This window comes from Neovison vison, chromosome 3 (genome assembly GCF_020171115.1).
Source record: "Neovison vison isolate M4711 chromosome 3, ASM_NN_V1, whole genome shotgun sequence".
NCBI classification, from domain to species: Eukaryota; Metazoa; Chordata; class Mammalia; order Carnivora; family Mustelidae; genus Neogale; species Neogale vison.
The window spans coordinates 146,734,847-146,753,392 of NC_058093.1; the positions used below are offsets into that span (position 1 = coordinate 146,734,847).

Consider the following 18,546-nt stretch of genomic DNA (forward strand, 5'->3'; position numbering starts at 1 on the left):
ACCTCACACCAGTCAGAATGGCTAAAATTAACAAGTCAGGAACACAACTTGGATATTGTTTGATGGATGCTGGAGAGGATGCAGAGAAGGGGGAACCCTCCTACACTGTTGGTGAGAATGCAAGCTGGTGTAGCCACTCTGGAAAGCATCATGGAGGTTCCTCAAAAAGTTGAAAATAGAGCTACCCTATGACCCAGCAATCACAGTACTGGGTGTTTACCCTAAAGATACAAATGTAGTGATCTGAAGGGGCAGGGCACGTGCACCAAATGTTTAGCAGCAATATCCACAATAGCCAAACTACAGAAAGAACCTAGATGTCCATCAACAGATGAATGGATAAAGAAGATGTGAGATATATATATATGTATATATATATATATACACATATATAAATAATGGAATATTATGCAGCCATCAAAAGAAACGAAATCTTGCCATTTGCATCAACGTGTATGAACTAGAGGGTATTATGTTGAGTGAAATAAGTCAATCATAGAAGATAATTATCATATGATCTCCCTGATATGAGGAATTTGAGAGGCAGAGTGGGGGTTTGGGGAGTAGGAAGGAAAAAATGAAACAAGAAGTGTTCGGGAGGGAGACAAACCATAAGAGACTCTTAATCTCACAAAACAAACTGAGGGTTGCTGGGGGTAGGGGGAGTGTGGAGAGGGTGGTTTGGTTATGGACTTTGGGGAGGGTATGTGCTATGGTGTGTGCTGTGAAGTGTGTAAGCCTGACAATTCACAAACCTGTACCCCTTGGACAAATAATACATTACGTGTTAATAAAAATAATTAATAAGGAGCACCTGGGTAGCTCAGTGGGTTAAGCCTCTACCTTTGGCTCAGGTCATGGCCTCAGGGTCCTGGGATTGAGTCCTGCATCAGGCTCTCTGCTCAGCGGGGAGCCTGCTCCCCCCTCTCTCTCTGCCTGCCTCTGTGCCTACTTGTGATCTCTCTGTCAGATAAATAAATAAAATATTAAAATAATATTTTAATATTTAATATTTAATATTTAATATTAAAATAATAAAAGAAAGAATGGAAGGTGGTGGTGTCCTGAGTGGATTCCCAAGAGTAGAGAAAAGGAGAGAAGTATCCTGAAGGCCCCTCCAGAGAGAAAACCAAAGCAAAGTGTGCAGGCAAACATATGGGAGAAGTTCAACAACACAGATGAATGGAAGCCCAGTGGGTAGGAAACAGGGAGCAAGATATACCCTGGGTTTCCAAAGTACTTTCCTAGAGCTGTGGTGTGCTTTCAAACTGCAGATCCCAATCCTCTTAGCTCAGAGCTTTTAAGTTGCTCAGACTCCATGGCTTGGCACTCAATGGTTTCATGTATTTGCAACTTCATACTATTAACTCTCATATAGCCATTAAACTGGTCATGTAGGTTTGTCTTCCAACTCTTTCTTGATTTCTTAAAGAGCTGGGACTCCAACTACCTATTTGTTTGGTTTGTTTATTTGTTCGTTTGTTTTTAAATACAGAATGCTTCACAAATTTGTGTGTCATCCTTGTGTAGGGGCTGTGTTGATCTTCTCTGCATCATTCCAAATTTTAGTATATGCATTGCTAAAATGAACATTTGTTTTTTATGTACTTATTCACTACCTTCTATACTGTCTAATACAGTGCCTCAGCAAACAGGTTCTGAATAAATGCAAGTTGCTTGCTCACCTGACTTTTAAAATCCTATAATGAGCATCTATTGAATACAGAGGTTACAAACTACAGCTAAATTCAATTTTCTGCCTCTTACCTGTGCAACTTGCTCTCAACATTTCTGCTAAAATCTGCAAGATCATTCCTTGTAAGCCTTTGTCAAGGCTTACATTCTTAACATGGGCATTCCGTTGTCACTGTTTATCTCCCATGTAGTCAGAGAACGGATGGAGATGACCAAGGAGATAGGTGGGCCAACTTCAGTTATCTCTTATTTCACATGCATGGGATCTGTGCCTGGAAACCACAACTCCTGCCTTCATTTTCCGCTTATGGGGTGGAGGAAGCTGAAAGACACGGATTTAAGTTTGAAATTCTTGTCACCTGTCCAAGTAATCATATGCTACCAACTTTTATCATCCCATGTAAAGGAATATGTCTATCAACTATTATTGATATGGTAGACTGATTAAACAGGCCTGCATATTCAAAGATTAAAAGTGTAGGACAAAGGAGACTTAGAGCAGTCATTTTCCCCAGAAAGTGGCACAATCTAAAAATATGGAAAAAAAAATCAGAATGAGTGTAAGGGTCCATCAGTGATGCTTCCACCATGAGTCATTAAGAGTCCCAGGTAGTAGTTATATATGAGGATACTCCTGATCTTTGACTCGAACAGCCTGGAGGCCAACCACTTTTTCCCATAATGTTTCACTCTGGGTCCCCACTGGACAGAAATCTGAACTGAGGTAAAACGTAGAAGAAATTCTTGCATTTGTTCAGGACAGAATCTCATCCATCTCAGACTCATGCCTTTGTACCTTCAGAGAGTGCTGGAGCTTGGCCATCTGTGCCCGCACAAGAGTGTCAATGGTTGGAGAGTGGAATGTAACTATGCCCTTGTTACAGCGCCTGTGTGCGTGCGTGTGTGTGTGTGTGTGTGTGTGTGTACGTGTACATGCATGTGGAGGGGGCAGGGTAGGCAAACGCATCTCATTTACTGCTGCCAGGAGGGAGCACTGATAAACCTCTAACTAAGGGAATTTGGCAAATTCACCAAATGCACACACCCTCTGATCCAGTGATTCTGTTTTAGGAACTGATCCTCCATGCATGCTCTCACGTGCTTGAAATGATGTACGTACTGTGAAGTTGTTCACTGCAATAATGTTTGTAAAAGCAAAAAAAAAAAAAAAATAGGAAATATCCCCAATGTCCTTCTGTCACAGACTAAGGGTTTAGACACCATCCACATGAGCACTGGGGCCATCATCCGAACTCCTCCGTCCAGCACCAGAGGGTCTGCCAGTCTCCCAGCCCAGCCTCCCAGGCTCGGCCCCGACCCTCTCTGTAGGAATCCCACCCTCCATGCAAACCTTGAGTTCCTGGCAGACAGAGAGCCTGTCTGAGGCAGCCCCACGAGGACCTGCGTGACACAGAGCCCTGGATTGGTCAGTAATCACCTGTGGGTGAGCAGATGCCTAAATGATCAGTTCTTTTTTTTTTTTTTTAAAGATTTTATTTATTTATTGGATAGAGAGAGAGTGAGAGAGAGAATGTGAGGGGAGAAGGTCAGAGGGAGAAGTAGACTCCCCATGGAGCTGGAAGCCCGATATGGGACTCGATCTCGGGACTCTGGGATCATGACCTGAGCTGAAGGCAGTTGCTTAACCAACTGAGCCACCCAGGCGGCCCCATGATCAGTTCTTTAAATGCCTTAAATGCTCCCCATCCTTTCTCTATGCTGCTTCCACTCTCTGGAGTTCCCTCCCCTCCTCTGGTGAAGCCCCACTCATCCCTGAAGTCCCAATTTAGCGACCCTTCCCCAAGCCAATACACTTCTGTCCCATGCCTATTCCCAGAGCTCCTTACCCAGTTTGCATCACGGCATTGCTCCTTTACGCTCTCATCAGTGTCTATATCTGGAACCCTATCAAAATATAAAATCCTTGAAAGCAAAGACTGCTTCACAGTTACAACTCCAAAGCCTGTCGTGTTTCTAACATGTGTTAGGTACTCAGTAGATCTTTGCGGTAAGGAAATAAGTTGTGAGGAAAAGAAAGAACTTAGAGAATCTCCACTCATCACCTCCTTTCGCTCAGAAATATAAATGAGGATTTCAACTAAATTAATTGCTACCTTCTAAATCCAGAGACCCTGGCCTTTGGGACTAAGGTAAAGAAACAAAACGATTTTAATGGAGAAGATGATGTATGGAGTCACTTCATCATTTCCAAAACCCACTTATTTTCTTGAGAGGGACCAGAATTCAGAGCGTTTTTCTGATCAGCAGAGCTTCCCACAGTTCTTTATTGAAACATGACTTTTGAGCCCCCTAGCCGCCGATCCCCAATAAGGAGGCTTACCAAGTAGAGAAACCCATGCCCAAATAAAAACTCAGCCCCAGGTAGGGGAAGCGTGAAGTTGGGGCAGCTGCCCAGGTTGATGTAACCACAGCGACTGCACAATGAGCTCTTCTGCCTTCTCCTCCTTGAGGAAAGTCCTCAATGAGGCAAATACTGGTGACCAGAGGCTCCGCGCTGCATGGAAACCCAGATGCTGGAGCAATTTTCAGCGGCCTTCGAGATCCTAGCCAGGGGAACAGCACACACCTGCTCTCCGGAGGGGCGGCCCTGCCTGACTAGCTCGTGGCAGCAATTTAATTGATTTATTTATGAAGAGCCCATATGAATGTACTTCCTAAATCACTGCTAGCTACTCCAAGGCTGCAGTTTCAATGTTATCACTGCCCACTCAGCCGGAGAGACAGGGAGACTTCCCCATAACTCACGAAGCTCCCAGTCCCCAGAGATTCATCACGCCTTGATTTACAGCACCCCACTCCAGGAGGGAACAGAGGTGCTATTCTGAGGGGTTCATTGCTCATCCACTCATTCTCTCGTTCGCTCTGGGCACATAGGTTTATTGAGCACCCGCCATGGCCAGGCACTGTGCCAGCATTACGGGACAAACAAAAATGACAAAGGTACAATCCCTGACTTCAAGCAGCTCTTGGGGTCTGGTCAGGAGGGTAAAATGTGTATTTAATTAACCCGAATGGGTGGCAGAACTACAGACTACAAATGCTTTGCATGGCTCAAAATGTGCTAAGGGCGATTGGAGGATGTAGAATTCTCTTCCGGCTGGGTCACTCTATAAGAGTGTCATGAAAGAGACGGCACTTGGACAAAGCTATAGAGAAAACCTACAGAGCGCCCTAGAAGTTTCTGGGGTCAGCAAAGTCACTCATGTAAGCATAAGGATATAATGGAAAGGCTGACAAATTGGGGTGGAAGGGATAGGGCTCTTGTCCTGTAGTTGCCACTTATGAATATGTGATCCCAAGCAAAGACCTCGGGGACATCACTCTCCCCTTCTAGAAAAAGTAGGGTGAGTCAGGTCATCTCTGGAGCTCACTAAGTGCTGTACTCTGCACATCCCTTGGGCTCCCAGATTTGGAGGTGAGGGGGTCAGAAGAAAGAAAGGCAAGTGGTTAGCCAACTCTCAGCTGTGTGCTTCTGTGCAGGGACGCCACGATGCAGAAACCACAATTTCGGCATGTGTCTGCCGCCCACACATTGCAGAGGCGCGCCCGTCAGGTAGCATGTGATACAACAGGTGGATATGGGGGAGCAGGAAAGGAAAAAAATCAGCTCACTTAAGGAGATTTTTCTTAATTTCTCAGACTGGACATCTCTGAAAAGGAGGATGTCTCAACTCTACCACTGCAGAAGCAAGAAGGAAGGAGATTTGAGAGAGAGTCGGATTTTGTCTTTCCCACTTGTCCCCAGCTGACATGGCCGTATGAGGACAGTAAAGAAGGCCAGCTGGGTGAATCGCATCTGTGCTCCAAGAGCCCTAGAGGAGAGGCACCATCGAGAATGCGCAGCCCGCAAAGGAGGTGGCAGAATGGGGCAAAAGGCTGATAAGGGGGTGAGAAGAAAATAGGGGCTAAGCCCCAGAGTAGAGGGAGCATGAAAGGACTTCCTCGGAGGAAAAACTCCACTAGTAATGACCCTCATGCCCATGTGAGAGCAGGAAGCCCAAAATGCAGGAAATTGGCAGCCTCCTCTGTCCTCTCTCTCCTCCTCCTCCTCCTTCTCTCCCCCTCCTACTGTCCCCCACCCCCTCTCTTTCTCTCCCTCCCTCCTTCTCTCCCTCTTTTTCTGTGTGTCTCTCTCTCCCCTCTCTCTCCCTCTCCCTCCCTCTCACAGCAGGATTTTATTTCCAAACCTCCACATAATACACAAGCAGCTTTATGACAATATGCCAAGGGTCTTGCATCACAAACACCCCACCTGCTTGCCTGCCTAAGCTACCGCCCAGACAACGCATCTGTGAGAACCAGGCACTGGGCCGTTACTGCCGATCCCATTCCCAGACACTCTGGGAAGGAGGCAGCCTCAAACCCTACAGTGGATGCGCTCAGCTGGTAACACCAGTCACTGACAGACAGAATCCACAAGTCTGAGAAAGCTCCAGGCCACGGGCAGCCGTGTGCCTAGCCACAGGGTCTGAGCTTTACTGGAGGTAGGCAAACATTAATCTGATGAGGAAGATCATCTGTTTGCCGATTTTAAAAGAAACAACCCAAATGGAAAGTACCTGATTGGGGGAGACAAGGAAAAGAAGAAGGAAGGGGCCAGCAAGCAAATTTGTTTTTCTTGATACCAAATGGTAATACTGTTCCCCTAAAGTAGGTCTCTCTTTAAAAAAAAAAAAAAAAATACTTATTCATATCCAAGAGTATTTCTTGCTCACTTAGCTTCAGATTTAGGTCACGATCCCACATAGCTCAGACCCCACGGGGAGCACCTCTGACCAACGGATCCAGCCTTCAGTCTCTGAGAGGCTGACTGTACAGTAGACACTCGTCATTTTTAAAGCACTTAACTCTCAGTTGACATGTAATTTTACATTCTGCTTCTCTCCCCTGAATATTATATCGTACTATTTTTCCATGATGGTCTTAGTAATCACCTTCTTAATAACGACAGAAGCATCCATCCAGGGGGTGAGCTGTATTTACCACACTGTTCCCTTTGATTAAACATTTAGATGGCTTGCTCTTTTTTATTAAAAATAGCACCACACTGTACTGTGGAGTACTGGACCTAAATAAGGAATAAAAATTACTTGTACCCAGCAGGAGAAAAAAAAAATCTCCCAGTGCCTCCCACCTAATCACGAACTCCTCTCTTGGAGCAGAACTCACACCTGTAAGTGACACAAGAAGAATCGTCCAGAACTTCCATTATCAAGTTCACTAAGCAAAAATTATACAAATGGAGATCCCTCTTTTCATTTTCTTATCTGACAACTTTTCCTTCAAGTGCATTTACAACCAAAAGTCTTCTAAGGGAATGGGATGTGGCTGTGTTTCTTAACGTTTTCATCTCAACAGTGCCATGACACACGTAGTCAGAACCCCAGCTAGGGATCATTGCGTGTATATAGATTTTTCTTTTCAAAGACAGCCATGGAAAGGTGTAAAAACTTATTAAAACTCATACTTGGCAACACTGGGATCCTGAACTCTCAAAAGTGGCAAAGCAAATGAAACCATGGGCTGTAGCCAGCGCGTAGAGGCAATCAAGCAGAGCCAAGCAAAATGGCTAGATCTCGAAAAAAAGGGGCTTGCAGAAAGCAAGGGATTCAAAGTTGGCATCACACTGGCCAGAGAAGTTCCAGGGTTTGCTTCTTCACAGATGAACCTGGGAAACACAGCTTTAACTGCACACAGGCAGGAAAATAAGAAGCTTTTGCAATGAACTACAGGCAGCCTCCAAAGGCTCAGGCTTCTCACGCTGAACCTCTCCCAGGAGAAAACCCAAACTCCTGAGCAGGACAGGCGTGAAGAGAGTACCACCACTCCGCCTCATGCTGCTTTTAGTCCAGCTCACACCATTCCTGGCTCTCTCCCAGCCCTGCCCCCCACCTCTGCTTACCTGGTTTCCTCCTCCACTAGGACTCTGCTCCCTCTGCCCTAGCATCTGGTCAGAATCCCGAGTTCCCCCCACCCCCACCCCTTATACCCTGCAAGCCCAGTTCTAAAATCACCCTCCGCTGAACCGTTCCCAAGCCCTCTCAGCTGGAAGCAATCTCTCCGGGCCTTGCACAACACTGTTGCCCTCTCCCGCCAGCCCCCCACGTTGGCCTCTCTCACCACAACGTGTCTTGTCAGTTGTCAGCTCTATCCCGTTAGGAGCAGAGACCCAGGCCCTCTGGGTAGTCTCTCTGTGGGTGTTGGCTTAATTTTCCTAAATCAAACCCAGGACCCAACAAAATGACTATCTTATTAACTGTGGCCGACATTGCAACACAGAGGCTGAGGAACTTTCATCGGCTAAGAGAAAGGAGAGGTATGGTCAAGGAGGACGGATGTGGGAGCATGGCCTCGGGGCACAGGAACTTGGAGAGAAAATTACCATGGCAGAGTCCCCGCTCCATCAAGAGAAAGGAGATTGGGAGGTAGACAAGCCGCCTTAGCTCTTGTTCTCCCTCCCCTGCTGTTCCCTCCACCTCCGGAGCCAGAGAACAGAAAACTGCCCCCAGCACGTGTGGTAATAAAGGTCAAGTTTTCTGATAAGGAGAGCATAGATGGAAATTTCTTTTTTTTTTTCCTTTCTTCTTTTCTTTTATTTTTTCTTCTACGTTTCATTTCCCAGATCTCAGAGTAAATTCACAGGGGAGAGTATGTAAAGCCAAACTCATGTCAACTGTATCTCAAGAAGGTGTTTTTAACAAGATGACATAGATCAGGGGAAAGATGAAGCTGAGATCTTCTCAGAGCCCAGGTATGCAGCCCGATGCGCCCAGCAATGCTCACACGTGTGTGGCCGCAGGTGTCCGAGGCAGGCAGTGCTGGGGGGCGGGGTGGGGGGTCCACATAGCCTACCACCACCTGGGCCCTACACTTTTTTTTCTAATATTTTTATTTATTTATTTCACAGACAGAGATCACAAGTAGGCAGAGGCAGGCAGAGAGAGGAGGGGAAGCAGTTTCCCCACTGAGCAGAGAGCCCAATGTGGGGATCGATCCCAGGACCCTGGGATCATGACCTAAGCCGAAGGCAGAGGCTTTAACCCACTGAACCACCCAGGCGCCCCTGCACTTTTTAAAGGTACCAAAAGGTCTCCGTGCTTCCCCCCGAGAACCCAAACCACTGACCCCATGTTCTCTCTTCTCAGGTACGTTCTGAGAAACACCTGCCCTGAGCTCCCGCTGCTTCGCACAGCCTCCCAGCCACACACCTCATGGCTCTCATACAAACTTTTTTCCCTGCTCAGATTTCCAGTCCAGCCTCTCCCCACATCTCAGCAGGATGATGGACTGGCCCTCTTACATGCTTAAGATCAAGGCCATCTCGCAAAACTCCCTGAAGTCTCCTATCCCAAACCTCCCAGTAGCATGGCTGAGATTCCCACCTCGGTTCTCAGAGGAAGGAACCTCAGGGCAGCTCTGGGCACCCCCGGGGCTCCCTCCCCTTCCTCATCCTTCCTTTCCCCTCATCTCACATCCCACATCTGGCTTCTCTCTTTTTTTTTTTTTCTCCCCCTATATGTTTTTTGTTTGTTTAATTTTATAATTCACTTATACAGGGAATTTCCACTTGATCTAGTTACAGTCTTCTCCAATCTTCATTTCCACTGACCTCAGAGAGTTCACATTAGCGTTCACCACGTACTTGAATTTATCACAAATTACAAGTCAGCCAGAGCACGGGGCTTTGGGCCCACCCTACCACCTCTTTAAAGACTATGATCTCACTGTTAGTTTAACAGAAAAAGATAAACTATAATTTCTCTCTTCCTGCATGTCACCCATGTAATATTTTGCAGGATTCACCAGCATCTTCTCCATCTTATGAATAAATCCATCAAAGTGGATCTAATAGTATCAAATAGTATCAACGAAATTGTACATTTCACTGTTTCTTTTCAAGCTTATTATGTGCCAATCAATTTCATTTCCCTTCAAGCCTCCTACAACCTACTGTACCACCCAAATTTGGCTTTTGTTATCTTCTTTTACATTCTGGTCCAACCAGACTTTTTTGCTTTAAAACAAAACTTCTCTCTTCCCCCCTTTTTAAAGTTAATACTAATATGACTTCCCTCTTGTTTTTCAGACAATGCTAAAGCGTCCCATGAATTTTTCAAGACCATTTCTTTCAACAGTCTAGATACAATCTTTTCACATATGTTCACCACCCCCAAATGTCACATGTTAAAAATTGCAGTTTTCATTACTGGCTCAAAAACAGTACGGCTCAATTTCACTTAGTAAAACTGAAGTGATTTAATACACACACAGACATTTTTAATCAAGTAAGAAACACTTTAAAGACATGCCGATTTGAAAAGGCAACAAAATAAAAAAAATAATCAAAGCAAATATTAAAATTGATTTTACAATAAAAAATAATAATTGGCAGTTTTAAATGAGTGAAAAATGAGGAATGTGCAATGAAAAACAAAGATAAAGCATTCCAGTTGATAAAATGGAAAATCTATTAAGTTTTATAGTCTATTTTCTAAGGAAGTTATGTCTCGGTGATATTTTTGAAATACTACAAAGATACATTCTGTGGGTAATTTAAGTACCCATATTAAAACTTCAAATTTTGTATGCTACATTTATCAAAGAAACAACGGTAATAACCTAGTGCTTGTAAAATTCTAAGTTTTGACAAATATTATAAATATCACAATCAGTTGGTATTATAAAGTCATGATGAATCCAGAATTAGGAGAAAATCCATTTTATACATATTTTATTTGATTAAAAAATACCATATTTGCATGTTCTAAGTGAACTGAAGAAGTTGTATCTTAAGAAAAAACAGTAATTTAACGTGTTCTATATATATCTAGCTTCCACTTATAAAACATACAAACAAGCAAAAAACACACAGGAAATGTTAGAGCTGGGGCACTTGGGTGGCTCAGTCGGTTGAGTGAACCGCTCGCGGTTTCAGCTCAGGTCATGATCTCAGGGTAGGGGCATCGAGCCCCGTCTGGGCTCTGTGCTGAATGGGAGTCAGCTTGAGATTCTCCCTCTCCCTCTGCCCTTCCCTCTGTGCATGCACACTAACGCTCTCTTTTAAAATAAATAAATAAAACCTTAAAAAGAAAATATCAAAACTGGTACAAACTAACCCAACAGGGCCCCCATGCTCACATTACAGAGACCCAGGGGCTTCTACTCTGTAGCTGGGCCACTACTCCTTCCTTACCATTTTTTAAAAACCCTGCCCCCCACTCTTCTATCCTCCTTCCCTTCACAGTCATGGTCTTGAAAGAGCCTCTATTCAGACTCCTCCTATGCTCTGGTCTTTATTCTACCCCAGGTCCGCCAGCGTATAAAAAACTACATTCTCAAAAGTTACGAATTGCTTATAATTAATTGGCAAAATCCAGTGATTGTTGTCAAAACACCAGGCTCTGCAATCTCAGGACAGTGCTCATCACTTCCTCCTCAGAATTCTCTCCTCCCTGGGCTATTAAAGAACCCCTGGCCACTGTCTTGTATTCTGACCCATCTTGCTCCTTTAAAAATATTCCTGGGGGCCTGGGTGGCCGAATGGGTTGAGGGTCCAACTCTTGGTTTCAGATCACGTGGTGATCTCAGGGTCATGGGATTGAGCCCCAGGTCGGGCTCTGCACTCACTGGGGAGTCTGCTTGAGATTCTCTCTCTCCCCCACTCTTTCCCCACTGTCTCTCTCTCTCAAATAAATCTTTAAAAAATGTATATTCTTCTGTCATCTGCCTTCATCCGCTTCCCTTTCAACACCCTCTTCTCTATACCTGACAGTTGGCGTTGTTTCCCTTATCACCCTGATAAAGACATTGCCCAGAATGATGCCTGACTCTCCCCTTGAGTTACAACCCTACAGGTCAGTCTCTTCCTAGAAAATACTACAGCCACACTTTAGTCTCAGTTTTCTCAAAACTGAACTCAGCATCTTCCTCCCAAATTCACTTCTGTTCATGGATTCCTCATTTCTACTGGTGGTTTCCTTCCATCCTCCCCGACCCCAAGGCTGAAAATTACAAGATCTTCCTTTCCCCTTTCCTCCTTAAAGCTTTTTAATTATCACTGACTTTTCCTTTATAGTATTACTCAAAACAACCTCCAAATTTTCTTTTTCTGCCATCTCTGTCTCAGTCCACACTTTCCTTAACACTGGCTTGTACTGTTACGGTAGCCTTACCAACTATTCCCCTGCCTCTGGGAGCTTCTTTTTTTAAAGCAAACGTTGTAGGACACACAGAGGTGTCTGTTTCAATCACAGCTCTGGGACTCTGAAAACTTCATTAAGTCCTGATGATCAATTGCTAAATGAATTCCAAACTCTTGACCATGCATTCCAGGTTTTCAGAATCTGATGCCTCGCCATGTTTTAAAAGAACACATTCCCCTTTTGTATACTTTAGGACTCAGCCAAAGAAAACACATACTGTGTTCTTTGTTGAAAGCTCCTTTCTCCCTCCCCCCCAGCTCCTACTCACTCTCCAAATTCCTACTCCTTCTCCTCCATGAAGCCCCCTGTTCTGGTTCTCCTTATGTGGGTCTCTCTTTTGACTCTAAGCTTTTTTTTTAACTCGTATGCTAGACTCCAAATTCCCTCAGGGAGGAGTCTTGATTAATAAGTCCATGGACTGACTCACTTAGCAAAACTGTAAGGAACACTTACCATGTGGAGGAGCAGAGTTGTGAACAAAGTTTGGGAAGACAGAAAATTGTGTGCCAGGCAGAAAAGTTCGATGTGATGGTGCCGGGAGCAGGGAACCAACAAAACAACCTATAAAACACAAGGGGTATTTTACAAAGATCCATGAACAACAAGGGTCCAATGCAGCAGTAAGGAATACAGACGGGGGGGAGGGACGACAGGTACAGTCCCAAGGTCAGTTTTGTCAATCTAGGCATAAAGAGATGAGACAAAACACTGAGCCACAATGAAATAAGGAATTGCCCTTAGAAAGATAATTATGAAACAAAAACAAAAATAAAACCCTGAAAATAACAAGTTCTTATGGACATGTAGAGAAATTTACTCCCCCTCCCTCGCACTGTGCAATAGTGATGACAGTTACACCTGGTGGTTAACACAATATGGTGCAGTGGCTATGGGAAATAGTTGAGCAGTTCTTCAACCAGTTAAGCATAGAATTACCATAGGATCCAGTAATTCCTCTCCTAGGTACGTACCACAAGAATGGAAAACAGGGGTTCAAACAGATAATTATGTGCCAATGTTTACAGCAGCATTATTCACAATAGCCAAATGGTGAATACAGTTTAAATGTCCATCAACAGAGGAATAGATTTTTTTAATGTACTATGTGCACACAATGGAATGTAATTAATCCATTAAAAGAAATGAAATTCTGACACATGCTACAACATGGAGGAAGCTCAAAAACATTAGGGTAAAGTCAAATAAGCCAGACACAGAAAGACAAATACTGTATGACTCCACTTACCTGGGGTACTGAGAATAGGCAAATTCATAGGGACAGAGCTAGAATAGAAGTTACCAGAGACTGGAGGGAAGGGAGGGATGGAGTGTCACTCTGCAATACATACAGTTGCTCAGTTTGGGGTGATGAACGAGTTCTGGAAATGCATAGTGGTGATAGTTACATGACATCATGAATGTAATTTTACCCCTTAATTTTACACCTAACAGTGATGAAAATGGTAAATTTCAGGTATATTTTTAGCACAATAAAAAAATGTTGGCCCTTATCTTTTTCCTGGGAAATAATCTTTTTCAAGCAGGACATTCCAAAATCATAGATGTTATTTCCCAGAAGCCAGACAGGGCAAGGTTTTCCTTAAAATGTACAAGGTTTGGACAACCCAGACCTGCTGAGTTCATCCTTAACTACACGGGGATAAGGGTAGAAGCAGCAGGCCAGTTAGGTATTGTCTAAAGCTACTGCAAAAAATCCAGGTGAGGGGCGCCTGGGTGGCTCAGTGGGTTAAGCCGCTGCCTTCAGCTCAGGTCATGATCTCAGGGTCCTGGGATCGAGTCCCGCATCGGGCTCTCTGCTCAGCAGGGAGCCTGCTTCCTCCTCTCTCTCTCTGCCTGCCTCTGTGCCTACTTGTGATCTCTCTCTGTCAAATGAATAAATAAAATCTTTAAAAAAAAAAAAAATCCAGGTGAGAGATAATAGTGGTTTGGGTCAGGGTGGTCATGGTGAGAGGTGGCCCCATCTTGAGTATTTTCACTGTTGTAGAGCCTAAGGGTGTCTTACAAGACTGGATGTGGGCTGTGAGAGAAAGAGAAGAGTCGGTGTTAAGTTAGAGACATGGGAAGGCAGAGGAGGAGAAGTTTGGAGCAGCAGAGGGAGGAAAGTTAAGTGTGGTCTGGATATGTTAAATTAGTCTGATCTCAGACCCCACCGCAGATGGACAGTCAGCAGTTGGATTTACAAGTGGGGAGAGGTTGGAGCTGGAGAAAAATATATTGGGAGTCACTGTCCATGGGTTGAATGAAGGGACCAAGGAATGGGCCCTGGGTCATGCCAATATTGAGAAAGAACGACTAACAGAGATTGACAGGATCACCCTGTGAGGGAGCGGGGAAACCAGGATTCAGTGCTGATCTGGAAGTCAACAATGAGTTGTTCCAGAAGCAAATGGTCAGCTGTGTCAAATGCCTATTGATGGGTCGAAGAGGAGACCTTTGAATTTACCATTAAATTTGGCAATTTAGATGTCACTGGTGACCTTCACAAGAGCATGTTTTAAAGAATGGTAGAGATAAAAAGGTGTTTGAAGTTAAAGAAACAAATAGGAGCAGGGGTAGGTACAGTGACAACATCTTCCTTTCCCTGCCATGCCTTGGCACCACTCACTACCAAGAAGTCCTTGCCTGAACTTCTATACGCTACCACCTTTGATTAAAACTGTCACAGACAAGCTGGTGCTCCAAGGAAGATGGCTTGAAAAGTCCCTATCCACTGAGATAAGTGTAGCTCGGAGAACCTTGCATTCCGGATCTTCTCAGCCTTAGTTCTGGTCTCCTCACCGAAGATCCACCTGGAGCCCCGTGTTCTACATGAACGAGACACCTTGCACATCTGCAAAGCCCTGGACCTTCTGTTTGACTGAAAACACATGAGATTGGACTCTCCCCAATGTAGACCCCACCATCCAGCACAGGGTCGGCAGCTCACCACAACTACTCAGACCCACTGCCACATCCAGGACCTCTTTCCTGCTGAGACCAGCATGAGCTCCCTCTTGCACCTGCCCCAGGAATCCCACTCTCCACCTCGTCCGAAACCCAGTTTAGATCCTACCCCTTCCTCCTGACCCAGTTCAGATCCCACCCCTTCTTCTTCTCCATCCTTTCTCCCTAGGCCTGTATTTGTCTTTCTTTCATCTTTCCCCTTCAGAGCTTTACCCAAGTAGCCATTTCATCAGTTAGTAAAAAGGACTGATATTAAAGTTTGTCTGCAAACAGGAAAATAGGTCACCGGAGGCTGGGGGGGTGAGGGGGCATTACAAAAAGTCCAGGAATCTCCACCAAACACGCAGAATTGTTATAAATGCCAAGATTTCCTCTCTGTAACACACACCCACACAGAAAAAAAGAGTAGTAAAAGGGGTCAGGACTTTTTTCTTAGAGTTTGCCTTTTATGTGCACCTGAATAAATAAGAATATTTATAGTCTCATGAAATTTAAGGTGTCAAGACCTGAGCCTTTTCTTTAAACAGCAAATCAATAGATGTAATGTTACAAAGTAATAATAGATTAATTCTGTATTTCAGAGTTTTTTTTAAAGTACTCGGTGCATGCACAAAATGCTAAAATGTACATTTAATGTAGAAAAATACTCGGCATGCCTAAGATTTCTTCCTGCCTTCTATTTTCAATTACTTATTTCATGATAACTAAGCAAGTCCAAATGAGAAAGAACATCTACTCATTCAAACAAGTGAAATGTGGAGGAAAAACTCTGATGGTGTTTTATATAGGCATGTGCCTATGTAATACATTTTTTAATCATCAAAAAAATACTCACAAAATTTGGGGATATATGATTAATGTGAAATGAGAACCTGAATTTGTTCATGGAAAACATCTTGAATATAAAATACCTAGGATGCTAAAAATTAATATCATTTAATGTAGGTCATGATCATCCATTAAAATATTTCCAGAGACAGGTCATGCACATTTTTGAACCCTCCCAAGATACTTTAGGTGTGGTGATCATTCCTATATCTGAAACTTGATGCAGAATATGTTGAAATATAATTGTGTGCCTTAGAGACAACATATGAAGGCCAGGGATGCAGGTGGACCTCAGAGGTAAATACAGTCAGCAGTGTGAATGCCCACAGGTGTCCCAAGTGGCTTATCTTTTTGACTAGGCTCCACTCTTCTATTGCCTTCTTCCACACAGCAGCAGACATGACCACCTAAACCCTTTCTCTAGAGACCAGAGAATCCCATGTCTCCATTCCCAGTTCTAAAATTCCAGGGAAGGATCAGCTGGGCCAGCTGTCCATCCTTAGACTGACTCCTTGGAGAAAGGGCCTATATAAGAACTCTTCCGTTTCTCCTCCGACACCAGGATTGGAAGGAGGATTTTCCAACAAAAGACAGTGCTGTTCTGGGCATACTGAACCACAGATGTCAAAAGAGTCCCTAAATATTTATGGTCTATTTAGTGAGGTACCATCTAGAAACATACATAGAGCAACAAAATATAGTTGCTATCCAAAGACCTTACATGATCTCTTATCAAAAAGATGTCACAGAAATCATAAAAACATTATGACAAGTGAAAGAAGCCATTCACAAACGAGTAGATAGTCTATGATTCCATTTATGCAAAATAGCCAGAATAAGGAAGTCTATAAAGACAAAACATAGATTAGTAGTTGTCCAGAGCTGGGTGAGGTGGTGGAGATAAAACTGGGGAGAAATGAGGGGTGGTTGCTAAAAGGTATGGGGTTCTTTATGGGGGGGAGGGTGATGAAAATGTTCTAAAATTGGTTTTGGTAATGATTGTACAGCTCTGTGAATATACTGTAAGCCACTGAATTGCACACTTTAAATGAATAAATTGCATCCTATGTGGATTTACCTCAATAAAGCTGTTTAAAAGAGAAAAAGAAAGATTAGATACCACGGAAAGAAAAAGTTTGTTAAAATCTTTGTTTTAAAAATTGTAAAACTTGGGGAGGAGTCAAGATGGCAGAGAAGTAGCAGGCTGAGATAATATGAGGTAGCAGGAGATCAGCTAGATAGCTTATCTAACCATTGCGAACACCTACAAATCCAATAGGAAATCAAAGAGAAGAAGAGCAACAATTCTAGAAACAGAAAATCGATCACTTTCTGAAAGGTAGGACCTGCGGAGAAGTGACTCCAAAGCGACGGGAAGATAGACTGTGGGGGGAGGGGCTGGCTCCTGGCAAGCGTTGGAGCAACGGAGCACAAAATCAGGACTTTTAAAAGTCTGCTCCACTGAGGGACATCGCTCCAGAGGCTAAACCGGGGTGAAGCCCACGTGGGGTCAGCGTGGCCCCAGGTCCCGCAGGGTCACAGAAGGATTGAGGGTGTCTGTCACAGAGCTCACAGGTATTAGACCAGGGAAGCTGGCTACAGAGACAGAGCCAAGGAGTGAGCTCTCAACTCGGGCTTACCTTGAACCAGGCACAGGCTGGGTGAGCTCAGAGCGCAGCCAGAGGCTAGGGAGTTGGAAGCAACCGAGCTCTTTTCTCCAGGTGCAATCAATTGAGTGCTTTTCTCCAAGTACGACCAGAGGCCAGGGAGAGAGGAGCAATTGGAAGCTTTTCTCTGAGCACGCACTGGGGAACGGGACCCCAAGCTCTCAGCTCCTCCGGGCTGGAGACTGGGAGGCCGCCCTTTTCATTCCCGTCCTCCGGAACTCTACGGAAAGTGTTCAGGGAACAAAAGCTCCAGAAAGCAAACCTGAGCAGATTACTTAGCCTGGCCCCTGATAAGGGCAGGGCAATTCCGCCTGGGGCAAAGACACTTGAGGCTCACTACAACAGGCCCTTCCCCCAGAAGATCAACAAGAAACCCAGCCAAGACCAACTTCACTCACCAAGGAGAACAGCAGAATTCCAGAGGAGGAGAAAGCAAATCTTATCTGGACAAAATGACAAGGTGGAAAAACTCACCACAAAAAAAAGAACAAGAAGCAGTACCAAAGGCTGGGGACCTAATCAATATGGACATTGGTAATATGACAGATCTAGAGTTCAGAATGACGATTCTCAAAGTTCTAGCCAGGTTCGAAAAAGGCATAGAAGATATTAGAGAAACCCTCTCCAGAGAGATATAAGCCCTTTCTGGAGAAATAAAAGAACTAAAATCTAACCAAGTTGAAATAAAAAAAGCTATTAATGAGGTGCAATCAAAAATTGAAGCTCTTACTGCTAGGATAAATGAGGCAGAAGAGAGAATTAGTGACATAGAAGACCAAATGACAAAGAATAAAAAAGCTGAGCAAAAGAGAGACAAACAAATACTGGACCACCAGGAGAGAATTCGAGAGATAAGTGACACCATAAGATGACACAACATTAGAATAATTGGGATTCCAGAAGAAGAAGAAAGAGAGAGGGGAGCAGAAGTTATACTGGAGGGAATTATTGTAGAGAATTTCCCTAATATGGCAAAGGGAACAAACATCAAAATCCAATATGCAAAGAACGCCCCTCAAAGTCACCTGATAGTAAAATTTACAAGTCTTAGCGACAAAGAGAAAATCCTGAAAGCAGCCCAGGAAAAGAAGTCTGTAACATACAAGGGTAAAAACATTAGATTGGCAGCGGACTTATCCACAGAGACCTGGCAGGCCAGAAAGAATTGG

The 18,546-nt window shown here is 44.1% G+C and overlaps 1 non-coding gene and 1 pseudogene across 1 annotated transcript; both read right to left on the bottom strand.

The window, feature by feature from the left end:
• The window catches only part of LOC122902873, a 159,911-nt pseudogene extending 142,332 nt beyond the window's left edge, over window positions 1-17,579 (bottom strand).
• LOC122903807 lies at window positions 1,486-1,589 on the bottom strand. The gene has a single exon (XR_006384033.1). It is a non-coding gene; the product is annotated as a U6 spliceosomal RNA (small nuclear RNA).
• Window positions 17,580-18,546: the final 967 nt, after the last annotated feature.